This window comes from Gopherus flavomarginatus, chromosome 8, assembly GCF_025201925.1.
Source record: "Gopherus flavomarginatus isolate rGopFla2 chromosome 8, rGopFla2.mat.asm, whole genome shotgun sequence".
In the NCBI taxonomy this organism is placed as follows: Eukaryota; Metazoa; Chordata; order Testudines; family Testudinidae; genus Gopherus; species Gopherus flavomarginatus.
This window is the reverse complement of record NC_066624.1, coordinates 88,120,657-88,132,853: the sequence shown is the minus strand read 5'-3', so window position 1 is coordinate 88,132,853 and position 12,197 is coordinate 88,120,657.

The following is a 12,197-nucleotide window of genomic DNA, read 5'->3' as shown; positions in this document are numbered from 1 at the left end:
TTGGAATGTTTGCTCACCTAAACAGTTGTACACACAGGTGTAGATAATTTTCAATGAAGTAGCTGTGTGCATACAGTTTCCCTTTTCCCTCACTGCTCAATTGAAATTAGAGAAGAGTAGGGACAGCATGATTCATATTTAAGAAATCTTCACAGAAGCCAGCAAACAGGAGCTATCAGCTAAAATAAGCAAATTGATGGACAGTGAAGAGCAAATATCAATCATTTAAAAAAAACGGAAGGCCCAGGAGAACATGTTCTGAAACCCTCCCAGAAAATAGTACTTTGAACTCAGAAAGCAATGCCCCAAAGGAAGATCCTAGTTACAAACACCTGACTCATGACAAAGGAAAGAGACAAAGCAGACATACTGTAATAGGGAGGAATTCAGTGTTGAGGACTTAAAATATGGCTGGGGAAAACAATAAGTGAAATCTAAATTACAATACAAACCAAGTTCAGAAAAATAAATATGACTCAACACCCCTTGGAGAGCCTTTGCTAATGTTTAAAAGAAAATTGAAATGAACATTTAAGGTGGTGATGAAATGTATGTTCAGATAACATTTTCAGTTCAGTGGATCTTTGATTTTGCAGCTAGATCTGGAAGGTATATACTTCTTTTTCCAGCTAGGAGAGTAAAATGAAATTTACCTCCTATGTGATGCTTTCCATTTTCATAATGCAAAATAAATATTAACTAGTGGATCTTGAGCTGTTCTTATGAAGCAGCCTCCCCATTCCTACCACTCCTAGAGGTGCCAGGCTGTCAGTCTCCAAGGGAACTAGTAGATGTAGAGGAGAGTTTCTGTTCTCCAGGGACATTTGGCCAAGCAAGCCCTTGTAACTCCATTAATGGGGTAAGTCTCAGGTAAGCATGTAAGAATGTATGTTCTAAGACTATAGGAAATGCTGGATGAAGCTGAAAGCAATGGAGAGAAAATATGAAAAGGAAATAAAATGTTCAGAGATTATCCTTGGGCAACCATTAATTTAGGTTTACCAACTAGCAACACATGCACTTGGAATAAGAAAGATCAAGAGTGAGACAAATGATCAAGAAAGAGGCACAAAAACTAATCAAGGATAAAAAGTAGAGGCTCACATTGGAAGAAAAGTATTTGGTTCAGAGAGAGACATAATAGAAAGGGAGGAGGTTGAGGAATGAAAGGGTAGCTACACAAAAGCTTTAAATAAATAGAGCTCAATCCTGCAGCCTTGAGTAAAAGAATATTTTACCTGTTAATTGTTTTCTGTGAACCTGGTTTCCACCAGTGCAGATTGATGGAAAAAACTTTTTATGCAACTCCCAGACAAGTGCTAGCCAATGAATGTTATTACTTTATATAAACATCAGTAGTGCCTCAAACCCCCAGTAACAATCAGAACTCATTCTATTGGGCATTGTGTACGCATACACATGACTGCCCCTGTCCTGGCTCTTTTACAGTCAAAGTAGACAAGATGGAAAAGATCATTTGCACATCCTTCAGCCAGCCAAGTTCAATTCTCTGCCCCTCCCCCACCCATTTCAGCGAGGCAGCACTGGCAGTATCAGATTGCCATGACAGGGGACGCTATGTCTGCACTACAAGCTAGGGATGTGTAATTACCCTATTCACGTACACATTCCCTCTCTTGATGAAAGCTAGTGAGAGTATCACACCTCTAGCTCATAGTGTAGACATACCCTGAATCATTGGGTTTTCTAGGGACCAAATGGCTAGGCAGCAGTTCTGCAGAAAGGGACCTAGGGGTTACAGTGGATGAGACGCTGGATATGAGTCAACAGTGTGCCCTTGTTGCCAAGAAGGCATTTTGGGCTGTATAAGTAGGGGCATTGCCAGCAGATCAAAGGATGTGATCATTCTCCTCTATTCAACATTGGTGAGGCCTCATCTGGAGTACTGTGTCCAGTTTTGGGTTCCACACTATAAGAAGGATGTGGAAAAATTGGAAAGAGTCCAGCAGAGGGCAACAAAAATGATTAGGGGGCTGGAGCACTTATGAGAAGAGGCTGAGGGAACTGGGATTGTTTAGTCTGCAGAAGAGAAGAATGAGGGGGGATTTGATAGCTGCTTTCAACTACCTGAAAGAGGGTTCCAAAGAGTCTGGATCTAGACTGTTCTCTAGATTGTTGTCAGTGGTACCAGATGACAGAACAAGGAGTAATGGTCTCAAGTTGCAGTGGGGGAGGTTTAGGTTGGATATTAGGAAAATCTTTTTCACTAGGAGGGTGGTGAAGCACTGGAATGGGTTACCTAGGGAGGTGGTGGAATCTCCTTCCTTAGAGGTTTTTAACGTCAGGCTTGACAAAGCCCTGGCTGGGATGCAGGGGGTTGGACTAGATGATCTCCTGCGGTCCCTTCCAGCCCTGATATTATATGATTCTAGGGTTTTCTTGCTGACATTTTCTACTTTTCCTGTTCCTAACAGGTGCGCTTCACACACAACTCCATGGGACAACAAGAAAGCATTGCAGGTATTGAGCATATCACAGATCAGCCCCATAATGAATAGATTCATAGACTCTAGGACTGAAAGGGACCTTGAGAGGTCATCGAGTCCAGTCCCCTGCCCTCATGGCAGGACCAAATACTGTCTAGACCATCCCTGATAGACATTTATCTAACCTACTCTGAAATATCTCCAGAGATGGAGATTCCACAATCTCCCTAGGCAATTTATTATTAATAGGCACAGGAAGATGGGAGTATTGAACATAGATGGAACACATCTAAGAACATTTGATTTTATAGAAAGCTGTAGTTGATTCACATGACAGATTCCCGAAGTGGCAATATATTCTGGGTCTCTGCATACCACTGACTGTATTAAAGATCTACTTGCTCCAGTTTAAAAAGATACATACAGGAATTCCATTGGATTGGGGAATTCTAGACAGTAGAAACTTGTGTTGGGATTTGCATGCTGTATTTTCGATTGTCAGAGGATTAGTTTGTGTCTAATCTCTAGGAATAAGCTGAAAGGTCTGGGCCTATTTGTCCATCCACTGAATTCTGTTTCATTGTGGATTTTGCAAGTGAGGATGGTGGAATGTGAGGATATGGATGCTCACTTCTAGCACACACATAATTGCAAGATCCAAAAAACAGTAAGTTGTAGGCTTGAAATAAGTGTTATATTGCACTGCATATAAATAACAGTGTCACTAACTATGCAGTAAGGAAGTTGTCATGTTTGAGTTCGCTGTCAGAATACTCTTGAAGGAATTCTGCATAAAAAAATAAAATAAAATTCTGCACACAATATTTTAAAATTCTGCAAATGTTATTGGTCACTAAATAAATGTGGAGGCTCCAGCATGGCAGTGGGGAGCACAGGCCACTGGCTTCACAGAGGTGGGAGATCACCCTGCAGCCCCACCACCCCAACTCTCCCAAGAACACTGACTCAGTGCTGAGGCTGCGCCTGAGCCTAATACAGTGCAAGGGCCAAGCCTGCCCTAGAAACACACCAGGGCCCTGCCCCTCCGCACTAGGTGCATCAAGATAACAAGCGAGCAGGACAGTCTCCAGGGCTGGCTCCAGGCACCAGCCCAGCAAGCAGTTGCTTGGGGTGGCACGTCTGGGTCTTCGGCGGTCCCTCACTCCCTCTTGGAGCGAAGGACCAGCCGCCAAATTGCTGCTGAAGACTGAAGCGGTGGCAGTAGAGCTGCAGATCGTGACTTTTTTCTCTCTCTCTCTCTCTCTCTCTCTCCTTTTTTTGCTGCTTGGGGAGGCAAAAACCCTGGAGCTGGCCCTGAGAGTCTTGCACACACACCCAGCCTTATCCCCCAATCCAGATGAGGGTCAAGCAAGCTCAGCCCATTAGGATTCAAGTATGGAGGGGGATCCAGGTGTGGGGTGGGAAGGTTTGGTGTGGGGAAATCTGGGTGCGGGCAGCTCAGTAGGGGATCTGGGTGCATGGAGGATATTTGGATGCACAGGGGCTCATTGTGGGATATCAGATGCTGGGGGAATGGGATTCTCCAGGGGGTCCACGTGAACATGGTTGGGGCTCACCACAGTAGTCCAGATGCAGGAGTGGTGGGGCTCATCAGGGTGGGGGTGGTCTCTGTGCAGGAGTAGGGGGCTGGATGCCAGGGTAAGGGTTTTGGTGCCAGGGCTTGGGGGGTTCTGGTTGTGGGGGGGGAAGAGGTGAGGCTTAGGGGGGGATCTGGATGCACAGGGTTGGGTGTATGGGGAATTAGCTCCCCATACAGTGACTCCATCCCTCCAGCAACTGAGGAGCCCTGGGGACAGAAAGCAGGGCATCCTTCAGCCAGGGAGAGGCTTTTGGGGCTGGGTCTGACCTGGCCTGGCCCTGGCCCCTCCTTGCAGGGGAAGAAAGAGTCCCATCCTCCCCTGCCTCCAGACCAGGCAGGACTAACAGTTGAGCCTGGCACGGAGTAGGAACCACCAGCTGGAGTGTCCCCAGACCCCCTGCAGTGATTTACCTCTTCTCCAGCTGCTTCAGGTGCCTGAAACAACATGCCCCTGCCACTGGGGAGGGACACGTGACTTCTCTTGCAGCTTCCCTATCAGAAGTCATTTTTCTCCAGGGAAGCAAAGAAATCTGCAAGGGACAAATTCTGCATACATGCAGTGGCACAAGATTTTCCCAGGAGTAATAGGAGTCATTTGTTTCAGCACCAACTATGGAAGAGTGCATAATGGGTAGTTGTGAATAGATCGTTTAGTAAATTCCTTAATCCAAAGCTGCAGAAGGAAAAGTCATACATTTTCTAATTTTTGAAAACCTACATTGTACTGCTAGGAAAGATGATCAATTCCTGCACAGCAATCACAGACTTATTAACTTTATTTTAGCATAGACAGCAGACTGTAGAGCTATTCACAGAGCTCCTAGAAGGAAGATGCATCCTAAATAAAGTCATTATTCTTCATAGTGATGAAAGCAGCTTTTTCTTGGCACATATCAAGCAGCTGCACTAATTCATGTGTTCTGGGGCTATTCAGATTTGGCAAGGAACCTCCTAATCGGATGCACTAGAAACAACAAAACACATGAACATGCCCTGCAAAATCTAGCTTTGCTGTGGCAAATTCATTACAAAATACTAGTGTATTTATTGTACAAGTTTCTGCCATAATTTAGAATTGCTTTGGATTCTTTGCAGTGGTGGTAATCATGGTGCACATGACTGCAATCAGACTGCCAGAGTATGCACTACATCTCCCTTTGCCAGCTTGGCCTGCTACACCCTGAGGAGATTCACTGGGAAGATAGTAGACAATCTCTCTTTAGAGCTTCATGACACCTCAACTAGCAGGGGCTATGTAGGGTATGTGCTGAATTAACTCATCCCTGTCTGCTCTGGCCTCACCCTTGCCCCTCAGCTAGCACCACCCACTTTTGGGCCTGCACTGCCTTTGTGCTATTGCATCCCTTTCTTAAGCCCTTCTGCCTGCATAAGCCTAGGAATTAATCCTATCTTCTGTGTCATGAAATCACCCCTGCTAAGTATTGCATCACCACATACTTCTTAAACTATTGTGCATAACTCACACGTTATGACACAGAACAGTCCGTGGCTTCCAAATTGACTAACTAAAGAAGGCTCCGCACTGCCATAAAATGAACTAAACTCTGCAATTTAGTCCTAGTCAGTGTCTGTGTCCACTTTTCTGACTTTTGTCCAGCTGCACTCTCCACATCTTACCTACCATTCCTGGGGTCCCTCTTCTCCTGTTAGCTCTGTTCTAAAAAGTGCATCTTCATGCCTGGGTCTCCAAAAAACCCAACCCACCCCAGCTGCATCTCCATTTTCTCACTTTCCATCTGGCCCATTGTGTTCCACCCAAGTTTGTCTTGCATGTTCCAAAATAAATATCCAGTATGAAAGCAGGTGTGGGATCCGGGAGAGATGGGGAAAGTAGCATGGAGCACCAAAGGACTGATCTCAAACCTGCGGGGATTCTTTCTACTCACTATTAAGTTCAATGGACTTTGGAACAAGCCCCAAGTTCCCCTTCACTATTTCAGGGACTTCTGTAAAGCCACCAAGAGGTGCAGGAACAATTTGTATAGTCGGGGTGCTGAGAGCCATTGAACCAAACTGTAAACCATGTATAGAATGGAAACCACTTCAAGCCGGGGGTGCGGCAGCACCCCTAGATCCAGCACCTATGAAGCCACTTCTACAAAGCTTTCCATGCACTTCTCTGTCCTGTAATATACTGTATGTGCCTTATGGTTGCAAGCCCTTCACAGGTTTTATTTTTTGAATACATGTACCTATTTGTACATCTCTGGCACTATCTGAATAACATCTTTCTAGTCTCTTTGCCTCTATCTATAGGCTAATATTTTATTAAAATCATTTCCCTTTTTGATTTTCACTTGTCAGTGTTACCTATAACCAGATACTTGTTCTATGAAACGCAACAAGTCTGGCTCATGGATATTTGCTGAATTTCACAATAATTGAATGCTCAGAGTAATTTCAGCTGTATAGCATGGTAATGATCTGTCTTTACCCTAATTAGCAAAGTTCAGCAAGAACTTGTGAGAAAGAAATTGTAGAGGCATCAAAATATAAAAAGAAGAAAAAAGAAATCAAAGTTAAAAAGCTGATTTTTTTTTCGTCTATTGGAAAATTTTTGGTCATGTAACTTTTAAGTGTGTCAGTCTAACTTTAGTTAGGTATTAAAATGGACAATTGTGAAATCAGGATTATAAGGAGAAGTCCCCAGATGGTAGCAACTTTCAGTGGTTACTCAACCAGGCTAGATTCAAATAGGTGACATAGAAATTAAATGCACCATGCACTGTTACCAACCCCTGAGACCTCTCCTCTTCAAATGGTTCAATTTTGAAGTTGGGTTTAAGGTCCCCAACGATTTCAATCAGTGTTTCTATAATTATAAAACCCCAGGGAGTGCAGATTTCTTTCTGACACAGCCCTAACTACCAACTGTACATATGTAGTACTGTAACATTAAAAACCACTACTCAGAATAAACCAGTCCAGAGATTGACAATACTATTTTAAGTAGTGCTGACAGTAATTTGATCAGAGGATCTGGGTCAGTTATTCCAAGCAGATTAATCATATTTGGTGTCTTTCAGTGTTTATTACGTGTCCTCTTAAATATTCACTCTGATATATGGCCTTTATTTCAATAGTTAAAAGTTTCAGCTCTTCCATGAATCTTTTGAACTCATGTCAAGCAGTAACAGACGTGCAGTTCCTGTGTTAGTGTCTGTGCCGTCATTTCTATATTTGTAAAGTGTCAGTTTCCATCGCTGCCATTTGTTCTTGCAGCTTCTGACTGTAACCAGATCCAAGTCTGCCGCATTTGGTGTTCCACAGCTACACCTCAAATCGGTGACTCGTTTTAAATATAACCCCCGAATAAGGAGCTGCAGAGGCTTCCCAGGCTCTAGAGCACGTATGAATACTCCAGTGTGTGTGTCAGTTTCAAAGAGTTGTATTGACTGGTTTGAATTTCAAAAGTAAGTTAAGGGCTACGGTCTGCCTCTGAGGTACAGCTCCACTGAGAACATGGTGTAGGTGCACTCATCCAGCAGGAGCTCGCAGAGGCATTTCACCTGATGCAGGTACAATGACTCCTGGAGCACCAGGGAGCACTGGGGAACGTGGTGCCTGTGCCACCCTTTGCCAGGGTATACACTATACCCTTCCTTTCCATGCAGGTCTAGTATGGAGAGCACACAGGAGGAGCAGGTTGAGCCATAGCTCTATCCCCTACCCTCTTCGTTTGGGAAAGCTAGAGTTGAAGTTTGAAACTTAGCTTTGGGGGGCTCTGATACTCTGGGAACCCTGGTCAAGCCCAGACACCAAAAAGGTTACTAGAGTGGGATGGGGGACTCCTGGCAGGTCTGCTTTCTGACTCCATGATCTTGCACAGGGCTGAGAGCAATTTAGACCCACAGTTTTCAACTCTCAAATCAGACTTTCAGCATCACAAAAATCAAACACTAACATGGACAAGGGGCTCCCACTACAGTCACCTTAACAATTTATTGCATAACCTTTCATAGATACAATAATCCATAGAATTAGATTGGTTTCCTTGAATTTAGTGGAGGTTCTTTTCTGTAGTTATGCATTCATTACAGTTATCTGGCTGTGAACTGGGCTCCTGCTCCCTTTAAATCAAAGGCAAAACTCCAATTGATAGCAATGGAAGCAGGATCAAGCCCAGAATCTTTGCACATTTGATCCTATGTGAAATATTTGGTGGCATAAATTCATCATTATAGGTCCGATCAAGCACAGAGTTAAGCAGTGCTGAGGTACCACCCCAGAAAAAAAAAACAAGTATTTCTAATTTACATACCAAGCAAATCCTGAATTTAAAGGCCAAGGACAATGTAGCTAGGCAAACACTTGTTTGTGCATGCAAATGCAGTGAGCACAAACAAGTGTAGTGATTGTATGCTCAATTGCTAGCCTCTACCATTTTTCACATGCAAAATTAGTCCATTTTTTGAGCCTTTCGGCCCAACAATACTTAATAATGCTTCTCTGCATCTATGGTACAAAGAGCCTTTTAGCCATAGATGTTAAAGCCCTTTGCAAAAATGGGTATCATTCTGCAATGTCTTCAGTGGGGAGACTGAGGCAAAGGACTGCGTGACTCACCCAGAGTCAGAGAATGGTGGGCAGAGTGGGAAATAGAAACAGGCATCCTAATTCCCACTCCACTATTCTAACCACTAGGAAGCACTGCTAGCTCAATCTGTTAGCCAGAGTGAGGGCAGTGGACATCCAAGTTTAAGATACTTCAATTGTATTTTTAGCAATTAAAATTATGTCACAAAACAAGTGTGACCAAAATGCACTTCAAAGTCCCCTTTCCCCCTATTATATTCATTGCTTCCAGTATGGCAAACTCTATAAATAGACTTTATCTGACCCTTGTTTGTGATTCTCCCATTTCCCCCACTCCCATGCCGAGACAGCAGAATGGAAGCAAAGCTTTTATGAATATGGGAAAATGAACTAGACAATGGATTTACTTTGCTACCATGATGATGTTCCAAATGGCCATGGGTTGAAGCACAGTGACAATGAAGAAGTCCTATATCACTGTGGACTTGTTACCCTGACATCAGAAACAAGATCTGATGCATAGGAATGCTAGGTGTGCAAGGACAAGATTTTTTTGAGCAGCATATAGGCTAGTATGTATGTGCATCATTGCCCCCTAACGCATGGAATCTGTTCAAATAAGACAGTCCCCAGTCCGTTCACAGCTGTAATCTTCCTTTTGAGATGCTCAAGCAAAACGGGGCCTTGTGCTTTGGGGCAGAAGGATGTGGAGCTTCCATAAAGATACCCAGCACCATAAAACTTTTAACACTTCACAAAAATTCCAAACTTTGTTCCTTGCTCAATTTGTGCTTTTAGTATGATTTGTATTGCACACCATATGATATTACTGTTAAAGACAAGTTCTGAAGAGCAAGATTTTTTTTAAAAATTGTTCCATGCCAAGGGATTAAACAGCAAGCCTCTTGCCCACTGAAGACCAAGTAAAATACACTGGCAAATCATTTGTCTTAGGATTCCATTTTACTCAGTATAGGTTCTTATACCACCCACATCACTGAAGAATCTAAGCTCTTTCCAGAAATACTCTAATCATGATAAACATCTCTCATGGGTGGTTCATTCTCTCATCCTCTCCCTGAGGCAAGGGGAGTACTTGTGTATGCAGTGGAGCATTTTGATTTGGTAGGGGTATTGTTAAATAAATGGCCTTTTAAGAATTTGTCCACAAAATTATTACACAAAGAGACATGGAAATAGATGCAGAATGTTCCAGGGTCTAAGTTAGTCACATATGGTTGACAGCCAGTGGCAGTTTGCTTTAATTGTAGGTTATTCGCTGTAAATAGTCTGTTTATATACCAGTTCTATTTTAATTTCTCCATGGCCAGACTTTCAGAATACAGGTTTTCCTCAATAATTCATACCCCATTCATCCAAAATTCCCTGTTATGCAACAGTGTCACATCTGCTGCTACTATACTATAAATACCATGAACATCCAGAATTATTTGACATCCTTTATAATATTTGAAGATGAACTATAAGGCTACATGCTATTAATGCACTTTGGTTATTTTATTTTTGAAAAACTTTCTAAACTGTAAATCACAGACTAGCCTGAACTCATTTACTATAATCATTTGCCATCCAGTGGGTAGTCTGATGCTGAAAATTCAGATTTGGGGCCAAATTGTGCTGACTTTCAGTGATGTCATTTGTGTGGCTATCACATTTTAGAATGTGATTTTCTGAATGTTGACTCCTTGCAAGTGTATAACTAGCCTATATTACTCACAACCTGGGAACTAACTGACAACATTTTAACTATGGAAGTTTACTTATGAGAGTCATTTTTCATGGAGGATTTGCCAAGATGAAAATCAGTAGTGTAGATGTGGACTGGTACAAAAATGGGTTGGTAAAGGCTTAGAACAATGTGCCAGAATCATCTCAAATAACATTTATGCAAAAATCTGCAAATATTTCCCATCTGATCTCAAGCACTTATTCTCAGTTCTGAAGGTTGACAGCATTGGGTATGACAATTCAGTCTCTTTGGGCAAGATTGGGAAATGAATTGAATGTCCATTTCAATAAGAAGCAGTGGAAAATAATTTTTGATTTCATAAATTGGGTGGCTGACAGCAAAACTTTAATGCAATTTCAAATCTGGCAGAGAACAGACTGGGCCCCCTCACGTTTCGAAGTGTCAACTTAGTGAAGATGATCTTTCCTGAAGTTTAGTTTAGGCCAGGTAGGATCCTCCTTACTGAAGTCCAACCAGAGGAGCTGCCCAGCCAAATGGTGCCAGGGGAGTCAATTCGAATATGGTGGAGAGCAGGGGAGTCCCCTGAGAATTCGACTCCTGGCACCACCAGCTTATACACAGCGTGGGTAAGACAAAGGGTAGAGACTCCCCCCACCAAGGGAGACCCCAGATCCCTGTGGGAGGTGGGGGGACAAGCGGGAACTGGAACAGGGTTCCTGCTGGGGGAGGGGAGAGAGGACACCAAGAAATAACCAAATTGATGCCACTGCTAGTCACTTAGGTACTTATGTGAATCTAGGCCTTTGGTTCCATAAATTAGGTTTCTCTCGTGTTCTGCTTTGTTATATACAACCCATATTTCTGCTCTGCTTACTCATTGAAATTTACAAGCTGATGAACAAACCCATCCAGAAGTGATCCTGAACTACTAAGTACAACTGTTCAAATGTATGCAATGCAGAGAAAACACCAAGAACAATATATAAGTGCATATTGAGGCATGAAAAACAAAGGATGACATGCTGCCTGCTACCTGCACTTGAAAATTAAACACAGGTTCAACCAGTCAGCAGCAATTAATATCTAGCCACAGATGGGCAGCCTAGCAGACACTGTCAGCAGTTTTTACTAACATTTCTCAGAGGAATACTCAGCCTTGAGATAACATGCCAAATTCAAGCCAAGGCCAAGTTCTCCAAAAGACAAACTATGTACATCAGGTCTGAGTTTGGGCTGTGATACATCAACAGCTCCAAGGCTCTTTCCCTAGGATAAGACTATGCAAACAGGCAAATCATTGTATAAGAATCACAGGTTTTGGGGAAAATGAATAGACACTCAAAATTTAGTATTTTCACAAAGATCCTAAAGTATAAAATACTTTTCTAAATTAGTAAACTTGTACGTAAAGTATTAAATTATGCCCTGGGTGCCTCCATGCATGGTAGAACTGGGCTACAGATCAGCTGCACAGCAGCTATGACTCGTTCTTCAGTCATCCAGGCACTACATAATGATGCAGAGCGGCACCACCCTTGCCAAGAGTGTATTTCTTGGGCGGTATACCTGTGCCCTTGCATTTGCCCCTTTCAGAAGCACCCATAGGGACTCTAGAAAGGAGCAGGAACTATACTCATCAGGATTCTGGTTAGTCCTGCATAGGAGAGAAAGGTGTAGGGAGAAGCTCCTCATATCTTTTCCTGCCCCCACCCACAGATCTATGAAGTGGCTGGCCAGGTTCTGACCCAAAATTTTGCAATTTTTTAAAAGACCGTTTAACTCCCAATATTATTATGGACATTTGATGCAGTGCCATGTCGAAGACTAATATATAGGGTTTAGGAATTCAGCATTGAGTGGCTTGGTAATGGGAGTCAGAGTC